The following is a 19,151-nucleotide window of genomic DNA, read 5'->3' on the forward strand; positions in this document are numbered from 1 at the left end:
CAAAAGCAAGCTTGCTGATCAGGCTCTTGGGCAACATTTAGTTATTCCCAGCATTGCACCACCAACAAAATATGCAAAAAGCATCTCAGAATTAAAAGAACTGCGTCCTGGAAAAGCACTTGAGAGCCAGTTCATTAGCTCTTTGTTTTTACCAGGAGTTAATTAGACTTCCCAAGTACTTCATAATTTTTTTTCAGCTGTCATCTGGAGTCGCAAGCAATTTTTTGAGTCACTGCTACTACAAACTGTTACCTGTTGCTAGGCGTTGTCCTAGAAGTGCCCCTTCTCCATTTCCCACCTATGTGTGCAGATAGAGTTGATAATTCAAGACATCTGCAACAGGTCACCTCATCCTAAATCAAAATCTAGTGTTTTTGTCACCTGAGGTCAGCTCTTTTTTATTATTTCTGTTACAGAGAACCTCAAGACAGACATTGGGGTTGAGGAGACAACATAAAACAGAGCTGAAGAGTGTGCCAAATAGTTCATAACCATGGAGCAAGACTTGACAGAGGGCAGAGAAATCGAAAGATAAATTAATGATAAAATGTGTGTGTGAGTGTTTTTCTTGTGCTTTCTCACGTCAGCTTTTCTACACATTGTCAGCTGTCTAAGTTGAGTGCATGTAACAGCAAAGATATTAAATAGTATATAATAAAAACAGAAGCAATGTGGGAAAACGGCATTTACTGAATTTAGAAATCGATCCAGATGCTCTTTTGCTGTTAGACTTTTGACTTTTTTTTTTCTTTTTAATCTACCTTTTTGATTTGGAGTCACCCAGCAAAACTAATCCTTGGCTCAGGTGGATGTTTGGCTTAAGTTCTGATACTCTTTTTTTCTTCTTTTTAAACTAAAAAAAAACTTTAAAAAAAATGATATGGTATTTGCAGAATCAATAGAAAAGCTGACCCAGATAAAAGTGTGCAGAAATTGGTTTCATGCCCTAGAACTTTTCCTGCATGCTTTTTGATGCAATGTATCTGATCCTTCAAAAAGGAGGTAACACAGAGTGATCTCAGCAGCTTTGAAGAATTGTTCTGGAAGAATAACAAGGAGCACCAGAGAAAGGGGTGTGCATGTGTGCTTTTTTTTTTCCCCCTTGTTAAATATATTGTGAGAAGGAAGGACTTAATGTCATGTTGCAGGTTATGTTGAAAGATTGGATAAATTTTGTATGAAACCCCTTTTTGTCTGATTTTTAAGTGGTGAAAGCGTGTTTCTCCTGAACAGCTATTCACAGTAGGATGTGAATTGCACTTTATCTTCCTTGGTTTGAACCTTTTCCTACCGGAGTGTGTGGCAAAGGCGTATTTAAATAGTAGCTGGATTTGCTCTCAGAAATGTAATTATGCCCTGGATCCTGAGTCAGGTAGAAGGCGGTAAAAAGAATCGGCTACTCCAGCACAAGACTCCAAATCTTAATTTGATTCAAATACAGCATTTAGATCTGTGGAAATGTATAAAAGCTCCTGCCTGAATGTATATCTAAAAGTTCCAGTGTCTGAACCTGTATTCCTTTGGCTTCCAAAAATGCATGAGGGTGTTCGGAGGTGTGGACCTGGAGGCGTAACAAATCAATGGTTCAATACAGCCATCACTGCCAGGAGGGTGATAAGTGGATAGGACCAATTTGTGGGGCTGAAAAATTGGCCGTCTGCGAGGATACATTTTTCTTCCATCTCTTTGTGTTCTCTGCTTGAAAAAAAAAAAATCTAGCTGGATGGAAAGGATGGGCCCCAAGTTAGTGATTCCTAACAGAATATGCAGATGCAGTGCCCGGGCTGCGCTGGGTATTGCCCGGATGGGGAGAAAGGTCCACAAAAGCAACTGCTGCATGAGTTGTCCCAAAAGCCTTTCAGTCCTAGGGGCGAACAGAGCCATCAGACCCTCTGAGTGCCCACCAAGCCTAGGGGAGCCACACCAGTACAGGGATTTGTGCTGCCAGAGGATGCCAGCCCTGTTAAGCTCATCTGTCCCATTTATTTTTTTCCCTCAGATGCTGTTTTTTGGTTCTTGGTGTGTGCAGGATTTCTCCTTTCCACAGCATTTCTGCATGGCATTGAGTGCAGGAGCACTGATGTACCATCACTGGCACATGAGCTGCAGCTTCCCAGATGTTGATACATGAAAATAAGAGACTCAACAACACCTACTGGTGCTAGTTTTCAACAGTAGATGAAACACACACACCATTATTTGAAAGGAGCGAAGTGATTTCTTGCTTTATGTTTACACCCTATGCTCATTTTGTTTCTCGTACCACTTTTGCACTGACGGCTGCTGTGTTTGGCAGGAATTTGCAAACACATCGATGCTTACAGCCAAAAGTAGGAATGGTCTAAACAGCCGGAAAAGGGAAACCCCTTCCCCTTGTGTTTATTTTTATAGCAGCAAAATGTAGTTGCTGGCTGGCCTTGGTCTGTTTTTTTGTTGTTGTTTTGGTTTGTTTCCCCCCCCCCCTTTTTTTTTTAAGTTGCCTTTCTTTTCTTTTCAGCTTGGGAGTTGAGGGAAACAAAGGAGGAATGAATTAAGAGCAGGAGAAAGAGTGCTGCATGGCTGAGCCTCATTTGGTGAGGAAATCAGGCTGAAACTGGAGAGACCAGGCCAAATCCAACAACAGTACTGGGAGGCTTTAAAATGTGTCATTCTGACGGTGAATCGAAGTGGGGAAAATAGCTAGGGATGTTTCTGGCTGCAGTCTGCTTCCAATAGGTTTGTACACACACGGAGTGATGCTGCTTGCCTGCTGTCTGCATCATTTGCCATGCGTTCCTGTGGGATCCCTGCTATAGGCAATCTTGAATGATAACCCCTGTCCTTTCCAAATTGGCACGTGTGTTCAGACCATAGGGCCTGGCATGTGTTAGCGTAGTTTTGCTTTCTGTTCGCTTCAGTTTTCTTTTCTCTGTTGATCTTTTCCTCTCTAGCAGTGCCATTGTTCCAAGCTTAAATATTTGTGGAGGGTAGGAAGGAGCGTGTGGTTCTTGGCTGGTCCCCAATGTATCACATTCTCTGCGTCTCTAAAGCAAACTTGCTTGATAACACCTGGATGGATCTCAGCACCAGGGCTCGGCATCCCTTCGAGTTGAAAACTGAGTAGCTCATTTGTTTAAAACTCAAATAAAAATTACTGCTGTACCTATGCTGGGCAGCAAAAGTCTCCTACAGCAGTGCTACTGTAGCAACCACTGTGTTGGAAAACAGTTATCAGTCATGGTTTTGGCAGAGGAGAGTTGGACAACCGCTTTCCAAAGGCATTTATTACTCTGGGCAAACCTTTACTGCCTTGTCTCATAGGTAACTATCCAGAGGGTGGCAGTCTGAAATGGAAGGGATAAGAGAAATAATGTGAAATAATTTAACTCTGCTAAAAGCCAAATAAATTAATGATGAACTTTCTCCTGGCCAGAAAGCATTCCGCTACAGGACATCACTGAATTTTCTTACACAGTCAAACATTCTTCTCTTTGCTTTAAAGCCCTTGCTGCCAATTTAAAATAGTATACGAAACTGAGATTTCTCACCCTTCAAGAAAACGCTTTGATTTGTTGAGGGAAACTAGGAACAGTTAAGAAAATAGAAAAGAAAGTAATATGTCTTTCTCTTGTGCTGACATCCACAGCTAGGGGATGTGTTGAAAAGCGAATGTAATCGGCTTGGAGCGATGCTTTCCCATTCTTTTTCATTTGGGTTCAGTCCTTTGGTTCTCCCTGAACAAAACGATGGTGAGCTGAGGCTCAAAGAGGCTGTATGAGCTGAGTGGAGACACGGCGTGGATCAGGACCTTGTGCTCGTGGCTGTCATGCTGCCAAGGTGGAGGGGTCCCTCGCAGGAGTCTCCTTCTCTGCCCATGCCATGCCAGAAGCTGCGGCAGCCTTCCCGCTCCCAGCCTCTCCTGCCTCCCTTCATCACACCTGAGGAGGCTGCAGAGCTGGGGAAGGGCAGCCAAGTACCCAGTGGGGCAAGTATGAGGTTGCCGGGGATGAAGAGGTGCAGGGACATCCCCAGGCACCACCGGGTGTTCCCAGTCGCATGGTGTGGCACATGGTTCATGTGCTTGCAGAGACCTCTGGGCAGTTCTGTGGGGTTTTGTTTTGTGGTTTGCTGGTGGTTGTTGTTTTAACGGCTTTTTCACTGCATATTCAGTTCTTTGATGGAAACTCTGGACTTTTGTTATGGGGTTGGCTTAGGGATAGGGGCGGGGATGGTTTAATTAAACTCTAGGCTGAACCTTCCAACTCTGCATTCATCATTTGCCCTGCAGATAGAACAACTGTGAGGTGGTCTGGCTTGACCCGTGGTAGCACTTTGGCTATGCCAGGAATACCATCCATGTGTTTCCATCCCCATGTCTTTGCTCAAACTGTGCTATTCTTACGTGATTTAAGCACGTGAAGCTCATAGGGCACACATAAGCTTTATAAAAGTGGGTGGAAGTGAAGGATCTTCATGACCACAGTCTTCCCTTTGGTTGAGGGTCCCCAGACATGGGTGAACATTCGAGGAGGAGCTCGGTGGAGGAGCTGCAGCACACAGCAGTGCCCCGCCAGCCAGCAGCTGCTGGGGCGCTCGGGACCCGCCGGGATAATGGGGATTTTCAGCACATTGAGACAGACAACTTCCAGGAAAGCTTGTATCTGCTAATCATGCCATAATAACAGTCTGCAATCTCCAGGCTGTAAACCACCCATTTCCTACACAGCTGTGAATATTTAATTTGATAGAAGGCATTTCTATTCTAGTGCTCAAAGTAATTCGGCTCACTAAGGTTGTAATTTTTATCATGGTAGTTTTTTTGGGGAAAATCTAGATATAAGCTAGACAGAAAAGTTAATAAATGCCTATTGGGATACAGACACCAGGGGGTGAGGAGCTGACTTGGACTTCATTGTCTCATAGCCTTGATGTCTCAGGCAGGGCATGGCCAACGGATGGGGGAAGCCAAAAGCCACCAGGCAGGTGTAGGGCTGAGGACTCCTCCCCCTTGCATCTCTCTTACCCAATCCGTGGGACAACCCAAGCCTGGCATTTTGGGGCAGCCAGAGGTTGGGAGCACGGTGATGGGTCACCAAAGCCTCGTGGGGCTGCTTGCAGCTGGTGGAGGGTTGGTATTGGAGGTGTGTCCTGCTCCATGTTGATGCTTCGGGCAGAGTGGCAGTGGGGATCAAACTACCCAGTTGGCATCTTTCAGGAAAAGAGGTCGAGGAGGAGTTTGGGTTTTATTTTTCTTCTACTCAAGTGCAGCTGGGGAAAGCAAGTGCTTTCAGGACTCCCAACTCCATTTCTCTTTGTATAGTGTTCTTTTGCAAAATTGATAATTTCCTTAGGTTGAAAGAGTCTCAAAGGAACTTTACTGTCAAGCTGCTAAAAAGTACAGCTATTTCTCTTCTCGGCCCTAACAGCAGCTCTGGATTTACATTTTAGTTCACTAAAGATATTTAAACAATCTGTTTTTTGGGGGGAAATCTCTTGCGAACAATGAAAAATAATCCCATTTTCAGGTGGTTAGCGCTGTGATGTTTGGGTTGCAGAAACCTGCTAATGTTCGTGGAGTGACACACTTGTTAAAGTCTTTCTGTTTATTTGTGGTTTTCTGTTTGTTGTCGTTGTTTTGACGTGAGATGCCACTTTTCTGTTTGGAAAGCGTCCAGAATGACGAAGCGGGGCTTGGGGCTGGTGGTTGGGTTGCGCCTGCCGGTTGGCAAGCAGAGAAGGAAGGAGCTGGAGTTGTCCTCCCTAGGCTGCAGGCCAAGTACAAGCACACGGAGGCGATTCCTGTGAGTCAGGTGGTGCGTGGCAATTCATAAATCACCGTCACCTGTTCAGTTCCTGTGCTCGCCAGGACACCACACTGGAGCCAGCGGATACAAATCCCTCCCGTTCCTGTCCGTGACCACGCAGCCATGTACGTGGCACACATAGAAGGCAGGTTGTGGTTCGAAGGCAGTGTGGCTGCACATTCACAGGTGCCTGTCTGTGGCTGGGAGAGATCTGTTCTGCCTTCACCTGGTCCCGTGGCTGTGACACACTTCTGCAAAATCACATTTTTGAGGAATGAGTGCGGCTTCCCCTGACCTGAGCTGGTCTGGAGTAATGCGAAAAGCACTTCAGGAGCAGCCATTCAGGAGTAGCTGCTCAGGCTGAACAACGTTGGGCAAGACCTAATTCCTTGGTATTAGCGATTACCTACCGGATGCAAAGAAATATTTGGCATTTCTGTGCGAAATGTGTCGTGACTACTTCTTCCGCAATCGCCTAACTCCAGACTTTGAAAAGCAGCAGCAGATCTCCCAGAACCGTCAGGTTGTTTGTAAGATCTGAGATATGTGTGCATATATATGGATATATGTATATTACCGACACGTTTCTGAGCTGCTGCCTTAAATCATGCTCTCATAGCCACGAGGGGTAGAAACTTTTTCCGTGAATTCTGAAGAGGATTGCGTGGTGCGGCACAAGAGCGAGGGACTGGGTTTAATCACCCAGGAGATTTCCTCTTGCTTTACATCTCCTAAAGCTGGGATCCTCGCAGAAACTTCACTAGCTGAGTCTTTAGGAAAAGCACCAAAAATTGTGAAGCTCATTATACAGTCCTAAGAAGCGATGGCACTTTATATAATGTATTTATTTCAATTGACTCCCTAACCAGAGGTTAGAAATGAGGCTACTTAGCACTACAGGCAATTTTGTTTGTGGCTGAAAGCATTTTATCTGTAGGGGTGTTTTTGGTCCTGTTGGGAAGACGTGGGGCCACTTTTATGCATTGGACACAGCACTGAAAAGGCAGGATTTCAGAGGGTGGATTCAACATAAGATAACCAGGCTAAGCCCATTAAAGACAGAAACTGCTTGGCACCAGGATTGGAGCACAGAATGGGAGAACTGAGGGATTTTAACCCAAAATTCTGGTGCCAAGCACTTTGTGTCCCTTCAGCAGGTGGAGGGGTAAACGCCAGTTTCTCAGTTACAATTCAGTGAAACTCGTGTTTTGCCTTACTTTGAGATGGAGCAAAATGGGAAGCAGTTTCCCTTTTATCTATGAATAAACATGCAGCTTCTTCTATTCTAAGCTCTTAGAAAACATCTTTCGGTTGTGTAACAGCTCCTGGCCTCCCAGCTCCTCGAGTAGCTCTGATATTCCTTCAGGAAATCAAACAGTGGCTTCCTCTGAAAAGAGCCAAAAAACACCTGACCTGCTGCTGGGAAAGGAGCGAAAGACTCCAAGTGATTTCTTTCTAATTTGCTGTCAGGCTTTCCAGCCAGCCTTCCTCTGTCCAGATAACGCGGAGAGCGTGAAGTTTTTTACTGAAATTCCTCAGCTCGAGCTGAAGATGCAGGCGGTGCTGTGGGCACCGCTGAAGCGATCGATAAGCTTCTGTCTGGCGAGCAGGGTGTTTGGCTGGATGTACTGCTTTTGCAGCTGGATGGATTGCTTTTTTTTTTTTTTCTCAGCCCGGTCCTGTGACCACTTATTTTCCCCTCTCCTTTTCTTTGCAGCCCCTCAGGCAGGGTGTTTCTCAGTTGTGTGTACGCACACATGCACAGCTGCTACTGCCAAACCCTTCCCTCCCGGCGCTGAGGGGGGAAATATATAAAAAAATAAAGGAAGCAAAACCAAAGAAAGCAAACTTTAGCTTTAGGACCCAGCAGGTGAGTCCTTTAAAGGAGAAGGGCGATGAGCCAGGCACATTTTATTGAAGCTCCCAGTAGCCAGAGCTGGTTCTGGCCCATGCCTGCAGCAGATGTGTTGTGGGTATTTCCAGTCCAACGCGGCAGGATGGCCGGGCATCCCTCTGTGAGTGCTCCCCACAGTCGTTTTGGCCTCAGAAATGTGGATTTTCTTTTTCCCCAGAAAAGGTATGTGGTGTTACTGTACATGCTGGAGCACCAAACCTTCACATGATCCTGTTGGTGGTCAGTGGACATTGCTGCAGTTCCTGTCAGTCAGCATTCCCAGGTCTTGTCAAAAAACTCATTGTGGGCAGAGAGTGGAAGGGTTGTTTGCTGTTTTGCAGTTTTCTCCTTTTTTTTTTTCCCCAACTTACAGAGCTTTCCCCCTCTTTTGTAGGTATCTGAAGTTGTGCTCGCCTTGAGAGGCAGAAGAACTGAATTCCCAGGATGTGAGAAACGCAGTGCTGTGAGTAGCTGCTTTATTTCTATTTTCCTTTTAAGTGAGAACCCCGAGTTTGCTCAAACAGAAGGAAGCATAAAAAGAAAATTAAAAAAAAAAAAAAAAGACATTTTTAGAACTGTTTACAGCAAGCAACTCCAGTGCTTTGGAACCAGTTGTGTGTCTTTGGCACCTCTTTGCAACCCACAAAATGTAGCCAGCATTGTATTATCACATAGGCTGAGTAATTATCTCGCTACAGATATGAACCACATGAATGCATTTAACTATGAATATGGTCAGCAGAATGGACCATTAGCACCATCTGAAGCTTGTTTGTTATTTTCAAGCCCTACCAGCCATTAAAAGACAAAACATTGCTGGAGAGTTGAGGCAAGGAATTCCTCAGGAAGAAAGCCTGTGTGTTTTGGAAGGGGAGAAGAACATGGGTTTGCCATGAGGTGGTTTTTGAGTGTGTGTGTACAGCTTCCCAGCCCTGTCACCAGAACAGAAAATGATCCAGTGTCTAGCTCTTCCCTAATCTGGTCAAATAACTTCAGAGCCACTTTTACACCACGTGAGGTATCTGCAGGCTTGGCTCCCTCCCTTGCTCCAAGGCATTTTGGCCAATATTTTATGGAGTTGGACTTCAATGATCCATGTGGGTCCCTTCCAACTCGGGATATTCTATGATTATGAGTATATGCACATATATTTGAGCAGCAGCCACCCCATGGCTTCTTCCTCTGCATTGCCAAAGAAGCCGGGGCTGGTTTATAGCTCCTGAGCTGCAAGAGCTGGGGCTGCACAAGACAAACCTCTGTGTGCCCCAGGGCAGCTCCTCCAGGCCATAGGGAAACAGGGTTCAAATTTAAGTGTTTGGGTACCACTGCTCCAGGCTTCACTGCTTTTCTGTAAGTTTTCCTAGCAGAGCAGCTGTACAGGGGTTGGGGTTTTTTGAGGTGTTTAAAAGCAGCCCGAAGCCCATTCCATTTTTACCCTCTTCTGTGGTGATACAAATCTATGGTTACTTGGAAATCAGGAGAATTTTGTTTCCATTTATATTTCAGTGGCATACAGCCTGTTTTGTGTTACACCAACACAAATCTATTTGGGCTAGAGCAGAATAAAACCCCAAATTGAAATCAGCCTGAAAAAAAATAAAGGCCTTTGTTATGTTAAGAGGAAAGAAACCGAGTCCATCAGTGTTCGGAAAAAAGACGTGGTAAAAATTGCTAAATAAATACCTGGCAGGCATTCAGAAATTGGTAAGCAGAAACCCAGCAGTAGGGAATCCTGCTTCCAGCTTTTTGTGAGGGATACCAGCACAAAGTCCTTTGCTGGGAGAAAAATGGCGTGAGACTGAGATGGTGTTTTGGGTTTGTCCTCAGGAAGTTCTGTTGTCTGTAGTCTCCCTTTGGATCAAAAACATTTTCTCCCCACTCCTTGGTGTTTAATGCTGCATGAGGCCTGCTAATCGAGCTGTGGGGTTTATTTTTTGTCCGTCACTTAGAAAGCACCGCACAGAAGGGGCTTTGGCCTTGTTCTCTACAGCCATGCTGGCTGCAGGGAGGTGGTGTGGGGGAATAAATTCAGCAGAAAGGTGCCACGATACACGTTGTGTCTCTCAAAATATGTCCATCCATTAGAAACGCTGCTGAGCAACCTTCTCTTTGAGATGAGCGTTTTGTTTTCTGTTAAGTAGGCAGTGCTGAAATTCGGCCTCTGCTCTGCAAGCACCTCTGAAGCCCTGACAAATCCTTGTCCTAACGCACCCATGCAGTGCTCGCTGCTACAGAAGGAATAAACACGGGGACCTGCCCGTGCTGTGCTCCAGCTCTTCAAAGGCAGACGGCTGGTCCAAGGTGGATGCTGTCTGGGTTGTTAAGTCAAAGCAATGCAGCGGTGCAGGAGGCTCTGATATATCACGGCTGTGTTAAGAGGGTGAGAGATAAAACAGAAGAGCAGGCTGCTTGGAAGCCGCCCAGGTGACTTGTGTACGGTCTCAGATGGCTCTGAAATTATTGCAGTGAGAAGTAGCCATTTTTCAGCGGTGGAAGGAGACAGTAAATCCCCATTTACTTGTGTTGTAACACCCTGGCATGTGAAAGGCTGCTTGGCCGAAGCCAAAAAGAACTGGGCAGCATGAGATGGCTGCAGCGGGGCAATGCCAAATGAGAAACAACACGTAGAAGGTAGAGGAGAAACCGGAGGTGGAACATCTGCTCTCTGCATTACCCCTCCAGTACTGTCCTGCAAAATGCTTCAGGACCAGGCATTCAGCCTGGAGAGGTGCGATGGAGAGAGGGGAGAGCTGCTCTGCCGGGCAGGTTCCCCTCCATGGGGTTTTGTTCTTGTGGGAGAGAGGAGGGACCAAGCCCTGGGAAGAGGCAGGGGGAGAGCTTCCTTGAGGTCGGATCCAGTTAAGGATGAACATCAGCAGCTGTGGTGTGGCTGCTGTCCCATGCTGGGATGCTGTGTTGGGGGACGAGGTGGTGCCAGGGCAAGCTGCAGCATCGGGCTGCTGAGACATGGCAGGTCTGGCAGGAGAGCACGAAGGGCAAAGAAGCACATTTTATGCGTTGGAAAAGCTGGGAAAAAGGTAACTTGGAAATCTCACCCATTTTCTATCAGCACTCCCAGATGTGTAATTTTGAAGGGGATTCTTGTTGCAGGGGACCTTTCTCTGCCAGATACGGTTTGGATGGATCTGGGGGACTTCAGGGTTTTTTTTGGGTGGTAGTGGTGGTGTTTTTTTTAGTTTTGTTTTGGGTTGGGTTTTTTTTTTGCTATTTGCAGCTTGAGCAACAACTTGACGAATACTTTCTATCAAAGCTCTGACAGCGGGGTGTCCTCTGAATACCAGCACTGTGCTTAGGCACTGGATGGTGCCCTCGGCCCCCAGCCAGGAGAGGGTGAGGAGATTTCCTCCGTGTAACATCAAGTCCACCTCTGTCCTGCGGCCAGGGCAGGGAGGAGGGCAGCTTTTCCCAAGTGCTCAGCACCACCGGAACTTTGCTAAGACCAGGGCTGATGCTGCCTGGCTTTCCAGCAGCCCCAATGTGGCCATCCCTAAGGACCCGGTCCAGGAGGCAGGAGGAGAGAGAATAAAGCAGATTTTGTTCCATTCTTCGTATTTTTTTGGTAGTGTCTCTTCTTCCTTTTCTTTTCCATTAAGCATGATGTCACTAATGACATCAGTCCAATAACTGCTTGCGGTTGTCATAGTCACAGCCTGTGACACCCAAACAAAGCAGCAGGAAACCAAGCTGCCCTACAAATGCTGTAATATTCACCACATTCCTTTTGATTAATAACTACGTGATTAGGTATTTAGTTTCCATTAGGAAAAAAAATAAAAATAAAAAAAGGAGTGGAGGGGCTAAAAGAACAAAATGAAGTCGCTGCGAAGGGGAAGGTTGTCCCTGACTCTGAGCCATGCAGCTGTGCTTCTGCGTCTGGTTCCTCTTCCCCCAAATCAGCGTGGCCCTGGGACCTCGATGTTCAACTCCCTCCTGCAGCAATTCCCTTCAGTGAGTCCTTCACGGTGACACGGTGGCATGGATGAAGGCAACGGGAGAAGTCCCAGTGCCTTCAGTGCAAGCAGTGTCCCCTTGGAAAAGCCTCCCAGGGCAGCGAGTGCCCGTTTGTTGTTTGAAATATATAAAATAAAGAGATTTGGCATGAAGGGGCAGAGCTGCTCTACACTGGCAAGGTTTCTTCTCTTCTTCAGAGTTTGCACAGTTGGCCCGAGGGTCGGAAGGCACCCGCTGCAGGACAGAACTCCAACAATTTCTGAAAATCCTTGGCAGGAATAGATGGGGAGTGGATGCTCTGGTGTCCCGATGAGAAATAGGGGGCTGGCAGGGAAGGGGCTGTGTCACCCCTTCACCACCACCACCCACGCTCCCCACACCAAGCCCGCCTGTCCCTGGACATCCGTGGGGACATGCACACCCCCAGCACGGCTTCCCCAAAATCCGTGAGCTCCTGTGCTTGGCCAGGGTCAGGAGCCAACCCCGCCGAGCCGGGGGCAGAGTCCAGCAGCGAGCGCTGCCCGGCTCCGGGGCCACAGGCACTGGCAGGGGGGGTGCTCATTATATAATAGCTGGAGGTTGATTAATATGCTGTGAGTCAGAAATGCTGGGGTATTTTAGCTTTCTCCAGTTGCCACGGCAACGTTATTTTAACAAATAGCTTTTTAATATTTAATTAAAACTCAGCTTTTGGCAAGCCGGGGTAGGGACTATTACAATCGCTACTACAAAGGGTTAGCCATGGGTTTTGGTGGTTGATTTGTGTTTTTTTTTTTTTTTTTTTTCCTTCCCTTCCCAGAACTGTCAGTTTCCAAAAAAAAAAAAAGAAATCACTGTAATTCATTAGTTGTGAGAAACGTGTGCGCGTTCCCAAGACACAAAGCAAATGCGATGCAAATCGGCAGGCGCAGTTGACAACTGAAGGTTGTCGCTGCTCTGAACTGCCCGGTGCCAAGCTGGCTGTGTCGGGACAGGGCGGTTTGATGGTGTTTATTAAGCGCTGCTTTGTCGCCAGACTTCCTCGCTCTACCTTTGCCTGCCGGGTGAGATCATGCCCGTTTTGTTTGCTTCCGTGCCAGGTTGGATGCTTTTTCCCTTGCCAGCTTGTAGAGGCTGGTGCTCGGGGCCAGCCCGGGCTCTGGACCGATTCCTGGGCTTTTTTTAGGTGAGCTCCTCCGCTCCCTGGTACTGCGGCGAAGACGAATGAACAGAGAACTTGGTCTCAAGAGGAAAATAAATATTTAACAGCTCTCTTTGTAAATACCTTTTATTTATAGAACGGTTGCAGGTTCTGCCGCGCTTGGTGAGCGGGGATGCTTTTTATGCAGGAATTCTGCCTTGAGGGACTCGGTGGATACTTAATGTCATTTGTGATATAATAATGAAATAAACGTGTCGGTCTCGTGGGATTCCCTCACAACCCCTCTTTGCTGTGATTAACTCCACTATCGCACACTTCGTCTTCATTCTCATCGCATCGCTTCATCTCGTGCTGAAATGTTGTTTGGAAATAACACCTTTATTTCCTGCAGGGAGGGAGGGAGGGGAGGCTGTTCGGTGTTTTGACTTACACAGAAGAGTCTGAAACTGGAGGTACCTCCATCACGTACCACCATCACGTCTCACCAGGTCCCTCGCTTCCCAGAAGGCTGGCACAGGGCTGTTATCCTTCCCCCTTCCAAGCAGCATGGCTCGTCTCTCAGACCTACAGTTTTCCTCCCTATTTATGCTGAAGGCATGCTATTGCAACAAAAAATATAGTATTGCTGCTGTAGTGTTGCAAACAACGCGTTGGGCAGTTCTTTAAAGCATTCTTCTGGGTTGCATCCCATATTTCTGTGCATGGAAGGTGTTGGAGACTGCTGTGGGCTCTGGGGAGGGTTGAGCTTAATATCTTAACTGCTAAGGAATCAAAACTTCCCTGCTGCAAAATCAAATTTGACTGGTCTTGTAGCAAGCAGGGGTCTCAACATGGCTTGTAAAGCATCAGCCAAGGTCACTTTTGCTGGTGAATAGAGGGAGGTCCTGCTGTGCCAGGGACAACATGATGGGGAGCACGGTGACAGGGGCTCGGTTGTGCCCAGGTGGAGGTGGCTGCAGAGGTGAGCAGCGGCTGCTGGGGCCAGGAGCACGTGTGGGGAACAGGACCTGGGCTGTGAGTGATTCAGGCCTCCAAGCACCATGTGATGTGGCAGGTCCAGCTCATCCAATCTGCCCTGGAAAACAGCTTTTGAGGTGGAAAAAAAAAAAAAAAAAGAGTTTCTCTAGGAGGGAAGAAGCAGAGGAGAGAAACTTCTTTTTTGTTTGGGTAGATGTGTCATACAGAGTCTTCCTGAAAAGGAAGATGTGATTTGCACGGGGGAATAAAAGCTGTGCTGCAAACACAGACTGCAGTGGAAGAGCTCAGCTGGTCCCCAGCAGAGCCTGAGCACCCAGGCCTTCTCCTGGGGGTGAGCTGCAGTGCAAGGCGCTGTGTAGGTTTTCAGTTTACACTAAGCTTGACCCAGCACGTCATTTTGGGAGGCACAGCATGACCTCTGGCAGACCAAGGCAAGACCAAGTGCCCTCCGTCCTTATGAAGGTTTAATATCTCTGCTCAGACTTCGTATTGAAAGGCAGTAATCTGGCCCAAATCCCCATCTAACCAACCCTGGAGCCTCTCCCCCTCCCCAAAACCCTCACTCCCCATGCTTGAAGCCAGCCCCAGGTTTGCTTCCTTTCCTCGCCGCTGGTCCTGGTTGATTCAAAACCCACGCTGCTACCTTCATGTCTGCCTGGAAGGTGAGAACAACAAGGGACGGAGTAGAGAGCCAGGTAAATTGCAAGGAGGAAGATGGGAAGTGACAAAAATCACAATAAACTTCCCCGGAGCTCCCTGTGCTCCCCAGGATGCAATCCCCCCACCTCAGCTGCTGCGGGAGGTTTTTGGTAGCGTTGTCTCAGTGACTGCTTGCTCCCTACGGGGTCTGCTGGAAATCAGAGGGAGCTGGCACCCTGAAGGCAGGAGCTCTTCGATCTGCACGTCTGCTTACGTACTGGAGAGCACGCCCTTGTCTCGCAGCCCGGCGCATGCAGTGGTGGTGAGCATCACGGGGTTTGCATCCCAAGTAGCTGCCTGTGATGCAGCTGTGATTCTTGCACGGGTGGCATCGCTCAGGCCCCATCTCGCTGCTTTTGGGGCTCGGGAGGAGCATCACGTACGCAGCGAGCGCTGCGCTGGTGTCTGAGCTGTCTCAGTTCTCCCTGCCAGCGTTAGTCATGGCTCAGGTGCAAACAAACCCAGCACGTTTCCTGTCTGTGCTCCTCAAAGAGAGCTCAAACCGGGCTGTAGCTGTGTGTGCTGCTCCCCGACACCCGGCCAGGATTGCAAGGGACGAGTCCAGCCCCAGCTGGGTCTCAGGCAGGGCAGTGAGCATGGGTGGGGAGGAAGAGCAAGGGCAGCACCCGGCAGCTTCTCCAGGAGAAGACTCGAGGTCGTGCAGCATGGGGAAGTGTATTTGTCACCAACAAGGTTGTTGGTTTTGTGGTGTTTTTTGTTTTTTTTTAGCTCTGGTCTAAAATATTCTGTGGTCCCTATTCCTGCTGCAACTTTATTCTCCAATTTCTTTATTATTTTTTTTTCTGAAATAAAAGAGCCCGCTGAGTGACCGTGGCCAGACCATTTCTCTGGTGCTCAAGGAGTGTGGGCAAGGAGCTGCCTCCTGCTCTGACCCCCTTCTGGCGGAGTCGGGAGCGAAATTTCAGAGGAATTCAATGAGCCAGGCTCAGCCCCTTCAAACATATTTGGACAGCACTAGGAGAAAGGACTTGTGAGCAGGTGAGAAGCAGCTTGCTTGTGGCAGCACACCCTTGGTAAGGGCTTCTTTTGGAATGAGCCCAAGCCTTTTGGTGCACATTAGGGACCGAAACCTCAGCATCCTGCAGCTGCAGCGTAACGTGCAGCCCTGCCTCTTGTAGCCGTACGTCGTGCTTGGTTCTGGTGCTGCAGAAATTGTGCCGCTGCTCTTCCTCAGCTCCAGAAGCGACTTCCTGCACTGTCTGTGAAGACCTGAGGGTGCGTTTCGTGCGTGTCACGAGGACGGCTGAGTATCTCTTTCCAGCCACGTCTGGCTGAGTAATTGTGTCACTTGGATCGACTCCTGGCGGCGGCGTTACACTTGGGCCAGTCCTGAGGTGGCAGGGAAGTCGGAGGGATGTTCAGTGTGTTAAAAGTGGTGCAAGGCTAGCAGAGCCTACAGCACCTTGTAGCATCTTGGTGGCTTTCAGGTGGGTTTTGAGCCTGGGAAGCAGGCGGGGATGTGATGAAGGGAAAGGAGGGAGATGGTGACCTCCATAGAGCTGGGTTTCCAGGAGGGGCTTCGCTGTGCCTCTGGCGATGGCTGGGATTTCCCGCAGCCCCCTTCCTGCACGGGGTCTCAGTCAGGACTCGTCAGCCCCTCCTGCAGCCACCGTTTCGTGCCACGGCCGCGTTTGCAGATCCCCTTCTGCTTGGCTGCACGCTGCTTCTTGGCAACCCAGCTGCCCTCTCATCCTGCCTGCGCGTGATTTTATCGCTTCCTCAACCCGGTGGGTTTAATGGGAAGTCTTCGTAGCATGTATAAAAAAATCCTAGTAGGCTTAGCTGGCGAATTACACCCGCAAATCACAGCCCCTGTGCGCCTGTTCCTGACACCTCCCTTCTGCAATGTGTCTCTTACCTCCCAACCAGCGCGCTGCTGTGCCCATCAGGTCCCTGCACAGCAATAGATACGTATCAAAGATGTTGCTTCTCCTCCTAAAAACCTCACTGTGCTCTGTGGTGTATCCACAGCACTGGGCTCAGGTGTAGTGGCCTCTTCCATGTCCACCTGGGGTAGCAGTGCAGACCCAGCCACCACCACGGTCAGCAGATTCACAGCAGTGCTGTCAGACACCTCTACACAACACATAGGACCTCAGTTTTTTTTCCAGGGCATTGAACTCCTGGGGGTCCCATCAAATGGTTTTGGAGACCTGGGTCCTGGCCACATCTGAAGATTAGCCTGTGGCTGCTTTGCAGATGCTGGATTTTATTGCAGGTGATCAGAAGCCCTGCAGTGGGGGGCTGTGAGTTCCTGGGAGTGAGTTTGGGGTTTGGTTTCTGTTATTATATAGTCAAAAAGGATGAGTGACAGCATGGCTAGATCCATGCACGCTGCCAGCCTGTGGGTCCTCTCCCACAGGGACTGCTGGGGGTGACTGGTGCTTCTTGGCCACTCCTTGCCCCAAACCCTCTTTGGCAGAGGCTCGGTGCCAAATTATTTTGTGGAAATTTAGCACAACAGCATCTGGATGGAGGTGAGCAGGTAGGAAACCCAGGAGGGTTCCCCCTCAGCAAGGGCTGAGGTCGCCGTGGCGGACACCTCTTGCTCTTTGCTCTCTGCAGGGCAGAAGCATCCTCACCGTTTTGCCTTCGTTGGGGCAAAAAGGGGCTGAACAAAATCTGCCTGACTGCACGAGTGGAAATGTGTTGGGTTTAACCTTCACACAGAGCTGCCTGAGAGGAGCTGTTAGCACAGACAGTAACGCTTGATGCCGCTTGTTGTTCCTGAGCCACCGATTGTGAAGCATCGAGCTTATTGCTCAAAATTACTATTTTTGTCATGGTATAAATGGTTAGTAGAGAGTTTTGAGGAGTATGTGTTGACTCATGGGGACAGCAATATTTAGCACTTGCTTTTTTTTTTTATTTTTTTTATCTTCAAAGCAGTTTACAGCTAGTAATCCTCCTAACTCCTCTTGGAGGAAGGAAACGGTGTAAACTCTTTGGGGCAGGGACTGGCGCTTGTTTTGTTTTTGCAGCACTCAAATTGGGAGTGGGGAAGAGCTATTGGTCTGGGAAACATTCTCACTATAAAAATCCTATCTAATTATCATACAGAGAAACCATTTCACAAGAATAGCTCAAAAATGCTGGAGAAGATATTAGGATCGGGACATCTCCAGTGCTAACAGTTAAATGGTATCCCGCCTTTCTCAAATTTATGAAAAGAAGTTTTATCTGTCTCGGGAGGTTTTCTTTTGTTGTTTAAAGTTCCATAAATCTACATGGGAGATCTTAAAATTGGAGGAGGACTGTGTGACTAACTGAGGCATTTCTGAGTTAAGTTGTAACATGAAACATAAGAAAATAAAGGTTCTCTTGGCTGGGTGCATTAGTAGGATATATTTGAACCAGTGTGTTGCATGTCATTAAACATATGGTGAATCACATCTGACATACATGCCAAAAAGAGTCTGAGATAATGGGACCAAAATGTCATTCAGTAACACTATTCACATGACAGAGTAATTTCCTGGAATATAATCTACAGGGATTGTCAAATTAAATTTGAAAATTTATCCCCCTTTCTATCTTGCCCCTTGCAAAATAAAACCGCCAGAAATCATTAACCCCTTGTTTGTTCTTGCTGCAACTTATGAATATGAAGTTTCCTATTGTGTCTTGAGAGCCTTTTTCTGCCCCAGCTTCGCCAGCCCGAGGGCAGAGGGAGTCTGTGCACATCCCTCAGCGGTGTCCCTGCGGGGCCCAGCCTGTGCTGGGTGTCTTCTGCTTTGTCCTTCGTGTCTGCCGGCTGTGTTCTCCTGAAGCAGTGACCACCTCGGGTAACATGCCTGTTTTGTGTATTGTAATGGACATAAAAATGTGCTCTGGGTTTGTTTTGGCTTCCTAGGACCTCTTCGATGAGAAGGCGTTGCGTGTAGTTGTGCGTTGCGTGCCGTTGAGTGTACCATGAATCTGTGCTGGCTGAAACAACGATGTTCTCCAGGGATCTCATGCGTGTTAGGAGAAAGTATAGTCCAATTATTGCTAACCTGCCTTTATGCTAAACTGCATTAGGTAAACTTAAGAGATTGCTGAGGTTGTGGGGTAAGGTTTTCTGAAAGCCAGGCTCCAGATCTGCTCGGTCTGTCTCCAGTCTGTGTTTTAAGCGTTGACTACAGCTCCTAGCAAACGTTCTCTAACTTCATCGGTGTTAGTCAGGCGACTCATTTACTGGGAACCCTTACAGGCTCCAGTCTGTTTACACAGTCCTTATTGAATTAGGTTGGAAAAGCACAGTGGAATTTCAAAGAACAGCAGAGTGTGGATTCATGATCTTTCCTTTTTTGTAGTCTGTTTGGAGGAGGATGCCTGGGGTCTCTTTTCATCTACGTGTAGATGCAAATCACTGGTGAAAATGTAGCAGAGAAAAGTCTTTTATTAGTGTTGTCCCAGCCGACGTGGTGAGCCTTGGGAGTTGTGGTGGGCATGGGCAGCAACAAAGGGACGTGGTGGCTCCTGTGCATGTAGCTGAGTTCAGGAGGAGAGCAGGGTGCAGGGGCCTGACGGCAAAGCCATTCCTTAGTTATTCTCCTATTCCCTTCTCTCTGGGGCCTTTGTAGCCCCTGGCTGCTGCCTCTTCCTTTCTGTCCTCCTTTCCCCTTGTCCAACCTGAAACAGACAGCTGAGGTGCAACCCAACGCCTGCTGTTTTCATTATT

General features: G+C 48.0%; 1 protein-coding gene across 4 annotated transcripts in view; it reads left to right on the forward strand.

Moving 5' to 3' along the window:
• ZHX2 (zinc fingers and homeoboxes 2) overlaps window positions 1-19,151 on the forward strand; it is a 68,319-nt gene that overhangs the window by 19,524 nt on the left and 29,644 nt on the right. For all 4 annotated transcript variants that reach the window (XM_068672584.1, XM_068672581.1, XM_068672583.1 and 1 more), the window contains exon 2: window positions 8,072-8,140. The gene's annotated coding sequence lies outside the window, so the exon portion shown is untranslated. The remainder of the gene's footprint in view (window positions 1-8,071; window positions 8,141-19,151) is intronic.

The sequence above is a fragment of the Anas acuta genome, chromosome 2 (genome assembly GCF_963932015.1).
Source record: "Anas acuta chromosome 2, bAnaAcu1.1, whole genome shotgun sequence".
Classification (NCBI taxonomy): domain Eukaryota; kingdom Metazoa; phylum Chordata; class Aves; order Anseriformes; family Anatidae; genus Anas; species Anas acuta.